The sequence below is a fragment of the Nannospalax galili genome, unplaced genomic scaffold (assembly GCF_000622305.1).
Source record: "Nannospalax galili isolate Female #2095 unplaced genomic scaffold, S.galili_v1.0 scaffold576, whole genome shotgun sequence".
NCBI lineage: Eukaryota > Metazoa > Chordata > Mammalia > Rodentia > Spalacidae > Nannospalax > Nannospalax galili.
This window is the reverse complement of record NW_008339223.1, coordinates 2,864,266-2,875,890: the sequence shown is the minus strand read 5'-3', so window position 1 is coordinate 2,875,890 and position 11,625 is coordinate 2,864,266. Positions and strand designations below refer to the sequence as shown.

At 37.9% G+C, this 11,625-nt stretch overlaps 1 protein-coding gene across 4 annotated transcripts in view; it reads right to left on the bottom strand.

Annotated features, from left to right (window-relative positions):
- Plek (pleckstrin) overlaps nucleotides 1–11,625 on the bottom strand; it is a 141,568-nt gene that overhangs the window by 112,797 nt on the left and 17,146 nt on the right. For 2 of the 4 annotated variants that reach the window (XM_029563931.1, XM_029563932.1), the window contains exon 2: nucleotides 7,060–7,234. The exons of the other annotated variants lie outside the window; for them this stretch is intronic. The gene's annotated coding sequence lies outside the window, so the exon portion shown is untranslated. The remainder of the gene's footprint in view (nucleotides 1–7,059; nucleotides 7,235–11,625) is intronic. 4 annotated transcript variants of the gene reach the window in all.

Below are 11,625 nucleotides of genomic sequence, written 5' to 3'. Positions count from 1 at the left end.
CTCTGATAAATAAGACAACCAGACATAACTACAGGAACCAGGATAATGGAAAGGAAACAGGGATGTAAAAGAAAATAAAGAACCTGAAAGAGAAGAACAGCAGGAAACAGGCCTTAATAAGGGAGATATGGATAAAAATTGGGTACTTTAAGGGAGGAGGAAGGGAAAGGTATACAAGGAACCTAGGGGATAAAGGGAAAGAAGGAGCTTAAGAGAGGTAGGAACATTGGAGAAGGGTATTAGTAAGGGAGAAAGGGGGGAAATGGGGTCATCTTAAGTGGGAAAACAATGATGGAGGGGTGAGACAATGTGAGAGATAATGCCTAGCTAGTTTTGAAAACCAGAGGGAACCATGTTACTTCTACAACCTACTGACAAATTATACTTAGCAGATCAAAAAATATATGTCTAGGTAAGGTTTATCTGATAATAACTGGTCTTTGCCCAAGATTTATCTACATGACACACGATAATTAAAAAGAGCAGACTGGTGGAACTAACCTTTTTGGGTATTTATCAGACATACTTTGAGGTCTGTAATAATTTGGTCAGAGGGACATAAAGGACACTTTTTGCTCCTTTCCCTCCTAGGTCAACTAGTTCCAGGGGACTATAAGATCTCTCAAAATGTCCTATAATGGTGGTGGGTCACCTGTCCTCTTGATCAGGGAGGCCGAGGAGACCCCACCAGATGGACTTGAACCAGTGTCCAGTCTATAAAGAGGTCAAAACAGAGGAATCACTTCCTCCATGCTTCCAAGAGAAGCCAACCATGGTCGAGCAGGACCTTTGACTTATCTTCACATAGGTGGAGCTGGTAAAAGAAAGGAGCCAGGGGCTCCTCCCAAGCCCATGTGACCCCTGAGGAACAGATCCTCAAACAACCTTAAGAGTAAAAATAAAATGGTTTATCTGGACCAACACAATGGCCTTAAACACCCAAAAGGAAAGTATAACCAAAGATTAAATGGGCCAACATAACTTCATAAGAGTCCATGTGTATAGCTAAAGGCTACATAACTAGCAACAATGCCAGACAAGTGATACCTTCTTTTGAGTTGTTGGCCAGGGTGGCCAAAGGGATTCCCAGATAGTAACCCAGCACAGAACTGGGAAAATGAACAGCAGACCCCAATCTTACCCAAAGGAACATAGACAACTGATTACTACTAGATGAGGAACAGCTGACCTTCCTGAAACAAAGACCTCTAGATAAGCTGACTAGATTCACCTGAAGGTCAAGTAGTGGGGAATGGCTGGGGGTGCCTACAACACAGCAGACAGTAGCAGGGATATGGGAGGGTGCTACCTGGGAAGTGGGTGTGTAAATAAAGTTTTTAAAAAAGAAAAAAGATAATTCTTCAAAGCATAAAAATTTGCTCCTTAATAATTGATAGATGTGAAAAACATTACCATAACTGTGTATTTTAATAATGAAATGGAGATCTTTTTTAAAGGTTAAAAACCTCATTTAATTTTATATCTTACAGGGTTTATACTGAGTACAATATTGTACAACTGTATTAATTCAAATGTAAACCTAAAAATTTACAGCCAATTTTGAAAGAGATGCATCTTAGCTCTGGAAATTGTTATTGAATATGTCAATGCTGTTGGAATGAAATTCTTCTTCTAATTATATGGTTATTAAATAAATAATTTTTTTAAAAGACCAAAAAAATTGTATAAATCAACAGCAAGACAAACACATGAAGTTTAAAAAACACACTATTGAGTGATGAATGAAGACAACAATAGGTAGTATTAAGGGAACACAAAAATTCAATTTAAAAAATAGACATTAAAAAAGACGAACCAATAAGGAAATCAAAACATTTCTAAGTTGGATGTGGTGGTGCTTGCCTTTAATCCCAGAATTCAGGAGGCAGAGGCAGGTGGCTTTCTATGAGATCGAGGTCAGTCTGGTCTATACTGAGCAGTCTGGCTAGTTCCAGGCCATCTTGGACTACAGGGAAACAATCCTGCCTCAATAATAATAATGATGATGATGATAATAATAAACAATTTCTAGAATTGAATAAAAATACACCATAGGTGATTGCAGTGCAGAAGGGAAGTTTATTGCTGTATGTGCGTACATTAAAAACAAAAGTCAGAAGGAACTCAAATACATAGCAAAATGATACTGTAGGACTTTTGAAACAAACTTAAAATCAGTATACAGAGAGATATAATTAAGATAAGTGTAAAAATTAATAAAATAGAAGTAAAAAACAATACAAAGAAACAGCAATTTGGTTGATTGAAAAGATAAACAAGTAGCAAAATTAAGTAAATATGAAAGAGAAGTTCTAACTTAATAAAAGTAGAAGTAAACATGGAGCCCTTACAACAAATACATAAGAAATTCAGAAAATAGTGAAAAACTTCTATTCCACTAAATTGGAAAAATCTAAAAGAAATAGATAAATGTATAGATACATATGCAAAATTAAATCAAGATGTCATGACTTATTTAAACGGATCCACAACCAACAATGAGATTTAAGCAGTAATATAGTCTCTGAACTAAAAAACAGTACAAGTGCAGGTATATTTACTGCAGAATTCTTTCAGAACTTCAAATAATAACTAACACCAATAATTCTCATTATTCCATAAAATAGAAAAAGAAGAAACATATCCAAACTTTTGCAAAGTAATATTATCACATTAATGGAATCAAGGACAGAAATCCCAATATCATCACAATAGATGTAGAAAAGTCCTGTGACAAAATTCAACATTTTTTATGATAAAAGCACTGAAAATACTGGAGATGGAAGGAGCATATCTATATGCCAAACATATGACAAACCTATATCAAACATTATACTGAATAGAAAAAACTTGAAGCAGTCCTACTAAGATCAGGAATAAGGCAGCAATGTCCATTTTCTCTAGTTTTAGTCCAGCCACCTGCATTTTGACAAATAAATAAAAAAAATATACATCGGAAAAAAGATACAACAGAGAAAAGACATCACTTCCATAAATGATTCTGGGGAAACTAAACATCTATATGTAGAAGCATTAAAGTAGATCCTTATCTCTCACCCTGCACAAAACTCAACTCCAAGTGAATCAAAGTCCTCAATGTAAGACTAGAATTATGAGACTGATAAGGGAAGAAGTATAAAGTTCATGTTAAGATATAGGTATAGCAGAGTGTGGTGGTGCATGCGTTTAGTCCCAGCACTTGGGAGGCAGAGGCAGGCAGATCTCTGTGAGTTCAAGGCTGGCCTGATCGGCATAGTAAGTTCCAGGCCAGCTGGAGCTAGAGGGAGGCTCTGTCTCAAAAAAGACCAAAAAAAATAAAGATATATATATATACGTATAGTTAAGGACAGTCATCCAGTAAATAAAACCAACAATTGAAAATAAGATCTCATGAAACTGAAAAGATTCAGTATTCCATGAATACTGTTAATACTGTTATTCAAGTGAAGAGGCAGAGTACAGAATGGGAGAAAATATTTTCCAGCTATTCATCTGACAGAAGTTTTAATATCTTAAAAAAAAATAATAAAGAGCTCACAAAACTAAACATTAAGAAAACAAACAATCCATTCAAAAAGTTGCCTATGGAACTAAACAGAGTTCTCAAAAGTAGAGATGCAGATGATTAATGAATGTTTTTTTCTAATGTTCATAAGTTTTAGTCATCAGGAAAATGTAAATTAGAAGTACTTTGAGATTTTATCTTATCCCAGTCAGAATGGCTATCATCAAGAAAACAAATGACAACAAATGCTGGCAAGCATGTAACAAAAAGAACAATCTTTATTCGATGTGGAAGAAAGTGTAAACCGATGCAACTGCTGTAGAAGTCAGTGTAGAGGTTTCTCAAAAAGCTAAAAACACAAATACTATATGACCTACCTATTCTGCTTCTGGGCATATATACATTCGGTGGACTCTATATCCTACTACAGAGGTACTTGCAAATCTATGCTTACTGATACTCATTGGCAATAAGCTTGGAAATTGAATCAGTTTACATATCTACCAACTGATGAACAGATAATGAAAATGTGGTACATACACACAATGTAACTTTATTTAGCTGTAAAGAAAATGAAATTATGAAACTTGCAAAAACTGGATGGAACTGGAAAATATTATACTAAGATAAACTAGGACCAGAAAGACAAATATTTTTTATTTACTTTCTCATGTCTAGATTCTAACTTTGAAGTTTTAGATTTGTGAGTTTAACTTGGAGTGTCTGTAGAGGACAAGAAACTAGAGAGGGGCCATGATGTGGCGAGCAGAATACATTAAAGTGAAGCAATAGTAGACACAAATGACATTAGAGAAGCAGGGAGGACTGGCATTAGAAAGAGAGTGATGAGGGTAGGAGATGGTGAAGAGGGGTGATGGAGAGAATTAACCAAAACTTAGGAGATATGATAATACCATATGAAAGCCTATATTGTAAGGTAATTAAAAATATAACTTTTGTTGGTCTTTTTGAGACAGGGTCTCCCTGTAGCCCCAACTGCCTAGAATTCACTATATAGACCAGGTTGGTCTTGAACTCACAAGGATCTGACTGCCTCTGCCTCCCACCATACCCAGCAAAACATAATTTTTTAAAGAGTATGAATGGTGAATGAATGGCTAGATATTGTGGCTCCTGGAAGCCATGAGTTATTAAGTAAAAATCCGATTGTCAGAGGCCAGTGCATTGGAGACCCCATATGCACTGTTGGTTAGGGAGACCTCCCAAATAGGCTATTGCCATTGGTCTCAGTTGTAAACCAGAACTGCATGGTAAGAATCTATTGTTTAAAATGCCACACATTTACATGCAGGACACAGAGAAATCTAGCTGGACCTCACCCAGCTGTGAACCCTATGTACGTCAATATTGACCTGTCAGGCATATGTGTCCATTGGCACAGTACTGACATGTTGTTTATGGGGTAATTGACTGCATTCTGATTAGATTAGAGAGTAATTCTTCAAGAAGGAATTCATGCCTTATATTGTTAACCTCCCATAGCTGGAAAAGTCATAGCGCTGAGCAGAGGAAATAGGGATATACTACTGTTGTTTTGCCAAATGCATATCATGTTAAACTGCCTTTGAAATATTTTTTGCTGTTGTTTGAGACAGAGTTTCACTGTGTAGCCCTGGTTGGCCTAGAACTCACTATGTAGACCAGACTGACCTCAAACTCACAGAGATCTCCCTCCCCTGCCTCCAGAGCCCTGGGATTAAAGGTGTGTGCCACCATGCCTGGCCTTAAATATTTTTTACACCCAGAAATTAGAGCTGTTCTCTGCCTTGGTGTGAGAAACGTCTCTTCGTAGTAAGCAACAGTTAATGCAGAGACTCACAACTATCAAACTACCAAGAATAAGTGACTGATGAGTGCTCAGCCCTAATACAGAATATCTAAATCATCCCTTCCAAGACTTGGGGAACATTACAGAAGAGGGGCAGAAAGAATGTAATAGCTGGAGGACAAGGACGAGTGCCATGAAATGCTATCTTCTGGACATGACATTGCCATTGCACTCATGAAATCACAGCAGTCGTGGTTACGTTCACAAGACTATAGACTACTGGACCCATTAATACTCCACACAGATGGAAGAGATCCTCCTAAGGTTCTACTACTCCCAGAGTCACTAGAGGCAGCTAATTTTTGCTGAGAGAGAAGGAGTCATTTTCTTCAGTGATATAGCCACTGGTAACTTGCCCATGTAAATACACCCCCACGCTCCATATACCCATGCTCATATAAGCAACCCTAATCAAACTTAGTGAGTCATAAGAGAAAAGAAAATATGTGTAAGTAGAAGGAGAACTTGTTCAGTAGAATAGGGGAGCACAAGGGACAGTAATAACAGATATATGATAAAATACATTTATACATGTATAAAATTCTCAAAGAATAAATTTTAGAAGGAAAGAAATGTAGACAAGGTAAAGTTGAATGAGAATATATATTGGCCAAGATTTGAAAATTCTTGAAATTGGATGATGAATACAGCCTATGTTTTTATATTTGAATTTTTCTAAATATGTCTATAAGAATGTTTAATGCCCATTAAATTATTTCTGTATTGGTGTGGTAAGAATTAATGGCCTGAGAGCAGATTTTGACAGTAGAAAGGGGATGAACATGAGGTAAGACATGAAGCATAAAAAGAATCCAGAGAAGGATACAGCTGGAGACAATCTTTATGGCTTACATGACTATTCTCTGATAAACTTCAGAACCCAGCAGTATGTCAGGCTAACAATGGACTTTCCTAATTCTGTGTGACTGAGAGGTGGCAGTAATTCTACTCAACCTCCAATTGTCACTGTCACCATGACTTCCTGGTCCTTATTTTTAGAGTGTGAGATTTCACAATTCACAAAACCAATCTGTCCTGTCACTCCTTCTAAAATGAGCCTGCATCACTATGGTAACAGCAAAGGTAGTCAGTGACTGGTCTAGGCTTTATCTCATATATATATATATATCACAAAAGGCAGAAATGTTTCTATCTTTCAGGATCCAGCCTAGCCTCTCTCTTTCATAGATGACAATGAAAATGTGATCTTGTCTCCCCTTGACCCTAATGGTAACCCTCCAGAAAGCTTGGTTTATAGAGTTCTGCACATCCAAGGAAACTATCATTATCTACATTTAGCAGAAAGGTAAAATGAGACATGGAAAGGCCAAGAACCATTCTACAGTGTGGCAAGTAAAAAACTGGGGTTGAAACATGAATCTACCTGGTGTCAAGGCCAAAGTTCTCTCTCCTTGATGCTGAGGCATTTAAATGCTCATTCAGAAATTATCTATGGGGCTGGAGAGAGGGCTCAGCCATTAAGAGCACTGGTTTAGAAACTGGATTCAGTTCAGAGCACCCACATGGTAGCTAAACCACCTGTAGCTCTGGTTTCAAGGGATCCAAGGCCTGCTTCTGGTCTCCATGGACATTGTACAACATGGGCACACTAAAATGCATGGAGGCAAAACACTCATACACACAAAATAAAAATAAATGAAAATTTTAAGGTTTTTTTACACCATCCAAAAGACACAGTCCATACCTGGTGTCAACTTCTACCATAGCTTTGGAAAAACCCATGTTTTTCATTCCTTGTTCGGCACCTGATTTTTCTCCAGCCAACACCATAACTCTATTCCTCATCACTCTGGCTCACAGCCAATTTCAGCCTGACCAGCATCCTTGTCAGGTAATTTAAAATGTACACCAACAAATCTCTGTGAGAAAAAAAAAGCTGCATTAGATAATAGCAGGAGCTAAAAATAAGAGTCACATTCAGATATCTCTCCTTCCAAATTCTCATTTTTTAAATATTTTTTATTATTTTTATTTTAATGTCTGAGTATATTGCCTGCATGTAGTAGGTGCATCCATGTCATGCAGTGCTTGCAGAAGACAGAAGAGGGTGTCAGATCCCCTAGAACTGGACTTACAGGTGGTTGTTAGCTGCTATGTGCTGGGAAACAAACCTGGATCCTCTGCAAAAACAATCAGTGCTCTTAACTAGTGATCCATCTCTCCAACCCCCTAAATTCTCATTTTTGAAGAAGCCTGCTGCAATAGTGTATGAATGATCACATACATAAAATGTGTATCTGGATTATATAAACGTGAGAGTAATAAAAAATATATTTAGTTTTGTTATTCTTCCAGAGAGATAAAAGAATTGAGAAAGGCTTTTATTTGTTCTCTTCTCTTTGAATACTTTGCTTACTTTTCAAAAGTTTATTATCAGGGACCTAAACAAAAGTTCTGTGGTTAGCATCATTTTCAGTCTAGGAGTTATATTTGGGTTCAAATTTTCAGCCACTAAAGAATCAAAAGGCAGAAAAAATCTCAGATCAGCAGAGAGCAACAGTCAAGCAAACTTTTATTGAAAGATAAAGAGTCACATCCACACACATAAAGAAACACATATGTATATACACACTCATACAACACATCCACACACATAAAGAATCATACATACAGACATAGATTCATACATAAAGATGAAGCTCTCCACAAGTAGAGGGGGACAACAAAACTGAAATCCAATGTTCTCAAGGAACCATCCGGGTTTTAAGGGTTTTAGTGGTTTTCCCTCCCCTAAGTTTGGATAGGTCAACCTAAAAAAGAAGAGAAGGCTGATAGGTCACATCTCCAAGCTGATATCCAGAGCAACATGACTCTAAGCAGGTCAGCTGAATGGACATTGTTCCAGACTTAAAGAAAAAAGAAAAAAAAAAGAAGGCCTTCCTGCCTTCCAGAAACCAAGAAGCAGGAAACAAATGTGCCATCTTGATTAATTCTCAGTGACCCTATTGCTTATTAGGGATTTAGTCCTTTACATTGATACCATCCTTTAGCAATGACTGAGGTTGTGGACCTTGTAGTCTTATAATTCTGCTTTCTAACCTCATTGTAATTGTGCTGTTTTTTAGTCTTTAAACTTCTCGGTCTTCCTCTATTAAATAAAGGCCTTAGTAGATTCCTACCAGCGTTTTATGAGGACTAAATGAAAGGGCTGATGTTAAATTATGTGGAGACCACCAGCATGTGCTGGATTCTAGCCTCCCTCTGGCCTCCAACTACCAGAGAGCCTGAGAACCCAGGGGACAGCCTGACAGCCTCCATATGGTGGTGAGCTTCTCCTAATTGCACCATACCATCTGCCTACCTGGGATTTTATGAGGCCACTCCCAAGGCCCCAGGGCAAATCTGCCCTTGGTAGGGTAAGGCTGGGATCTCAGTAGACTGCCAGAGAGTGCCTAGTTCCGGACCCCTCTGGCCTCCCTCTGGCATAGGGTTCACAACACACAGGACTGCCTGAGAGAGCCTGAATCCTGCCTCCACATGGTGAAGGAAGCCTGAGTGTACCTGACTGGAACCTGAATTGGGCTTCTGTGGGTACCCCTGAATAGCTGATCTGAAGCCATTAGTTCCCTCCAAAATAAACCTGAGAGAAGTTGAACCCTGGACCAACCAGCTTTATATAACCAGTTAAGAAAGATCTAGGCACCTGGATAATACAAACATAAGCATACTTCAACTTAATTCTCATATCAGAATCATAAACAACAAAAGGAATTCACATGCCAAAATCACAATGAAAGAATAATAAAATGGAAAGCCAAAACACTATGTCACCACCAAACCCCACCAGTCCTATAGAAGAGTTCTGCAAGGAGAACCCCCTAGAGATAACCCAGGACACAGAATTTAAAAGAACAATCATAAACATGATCAAGGAATTCAACGAATTTAAAGAACACACAAACAAATAAATCAAAGACATAAAAGAAGACAGGGATAAACTTCTGAATGGATTCACAAAAGAGATAGAAACATTGAAGAAAACTGAGGGAGAAATGAAGAAGGAAGAGAAGAAATAGCAAAAATCAGAGCAGAAATTAATGAAATAGAAACAAAACAATACAAAGAATTAATGAATCTAAGAGCTGGTTCTTTGAAAAGTTAAACAAGATAGACAGGCCCTTAGTCCAGTTAACCAAAAGAAAGAAAGAGCACCTCCAAATCAAATCAGAGATGAAAGGGGAAACCTCACAACAGACTCCCAAAGATCCAAACCATTATAAGGGAATATTTTTAAAACCTATACACTACTAAATCTGAAAGTCTAAAAGAAATGGATGGATATCTGAAATCATGGGACCCTCCAAACTTAAACCAAGAAGAGATCAACAGTTTAAACAGACCAATACCATGTAAGGAAATTGAAACAGTAATACAAAGCCTCCCAACTACAAAAAGCCCAGACCCAGATGGATTTACAGCAGAATTATACCAGACATTTAAAAAGACCTCCAATCAGTACTACTTAAATTATTCAAAATGATAGAGACAGAGGGAGAACTCCCAAATTCCTTCTATGTATGAAGCCAACATCACACTAATACCCTAACTGGGTAAACACACAACCGAAAAAGAAAACTATAGACCCATATTCTTAATGATCATAGATGCAAAAATTCTCAAAAACCACATACAGACACACATCAAAAAGATCATTCACCATGATCAAGTAGACTTTATCTCATAAATGCAGGGATGGTTCAATATATGCAAGTCAATAAACATCATTAATCATATAGAATCAAAAACAAAAAACACATTGTCATCTCAATCTCAATAGAGAAAAGGCTTTTGACAAAATTCAGCTATGTTCAAAGTCCTAAAGGGAATTGTACTAGAGGGAACATACTTCAACATAATTGAAGCTATATACAACAAACCCACAGCTAACATCATTCTAAATGGAGAAAAACTAGAAGCACTCCCATTAGAATCAGGAACCAGACAAGGGTGTCCACTATCTCCACTCCTTTTCAACATAGTGCTTGAAACCCTTGCTAGAGCAATAAAACAAGAGAAGGAAATTAAAGGACTACTAATGGGAAAAGAAGAGGTCAAACTATCACTTTTTGCAGATGATATGATACTATACCTAAGAGATCCCAAAAGTTCCACCAGAAATCTCCTAGAACTGATCAACACTTTCAGTATAGTGGCAGGTTATAAAATCAATCTGCAAAAATCAGTAGCCTTTCTACATACCAAAAATAAGCAACTGGAAAAAGAATACAGGGAAAAGCTCCCATTCACAATTACTATGAAAAAAATTTAAAATATCTTGGAATAAATATGACCAAAGACGCCAAAGATCTCTACAATGAAAATTTTAAATCATTAAAGAAAGATTGAGGAAGACACCAGGAGATGGAAGGACCTCCCATGTTCATGGATTGGAAGAATTAATATTGTTAAAATGACCATCCTAGCAAAAGCAATATATAGATTCAATGCAACCCCAATCAAAATCCCCATGACATACTTCACAGAATTAGAAAAATGCACCTTTAAATTCATATGGAGGCACAAAAGACCCCAGATAGCCAAAGCACCCCTGAGCACAAAGAGCAATGTTGGGGGAATTACTATACTAGATCTCAAAGTATACTAGAGAGCCATAGTCATAATAACAGCATGGTACTGTGGGGACCTAAAGGCCCCCCCTTGCATAAGTCCTAAAGGAAGTTACTGGGGGCATGACCTGCTTTGCTTTGAAACGCTGAAGAATATCCATGGAACAATAGATAATTACCTCCAAGGAGGTGGGAACCCAGAAGGGGCAAACCAAAGCCTTGGCTGCTGTTTTACAGATGCAAACAGAGACTCTGACCCATGCCTTAACCCAGGCATTTAATTCACTTAATTTAGGTCAGCAGGTAAGAATGGGGCCTAGAGGGATAGAAGGTCCATGTTTTGGCTGTGGCCAGACTGGCCATATCAAAAGAAATTTCCCTCAGCAAGAGAACTGGCCTAAGCCTGGAGGTGGGGTATCAAAAAGACCCCCACCTATGCCCTGTCCCTGGTGTCACAAAGGGCTCCATTGGCAAAAGGAATGTAAATCCACATTTGATATTGAAGGAAAGCTTTTAAACTAAGTGGGGGGCAGCCTCCAGCCCCGTTGACAAAAGGAGGACTTCCCCATGATCGGCTACATTTACAATGTCTCAGGGAGGGATCGGGAGAGGAGAAAAACCTATGGCGAATTGGACAGTCCCTATTATCCCTGGTGTAAGGCCCAAGATGGATCTTGAAATAG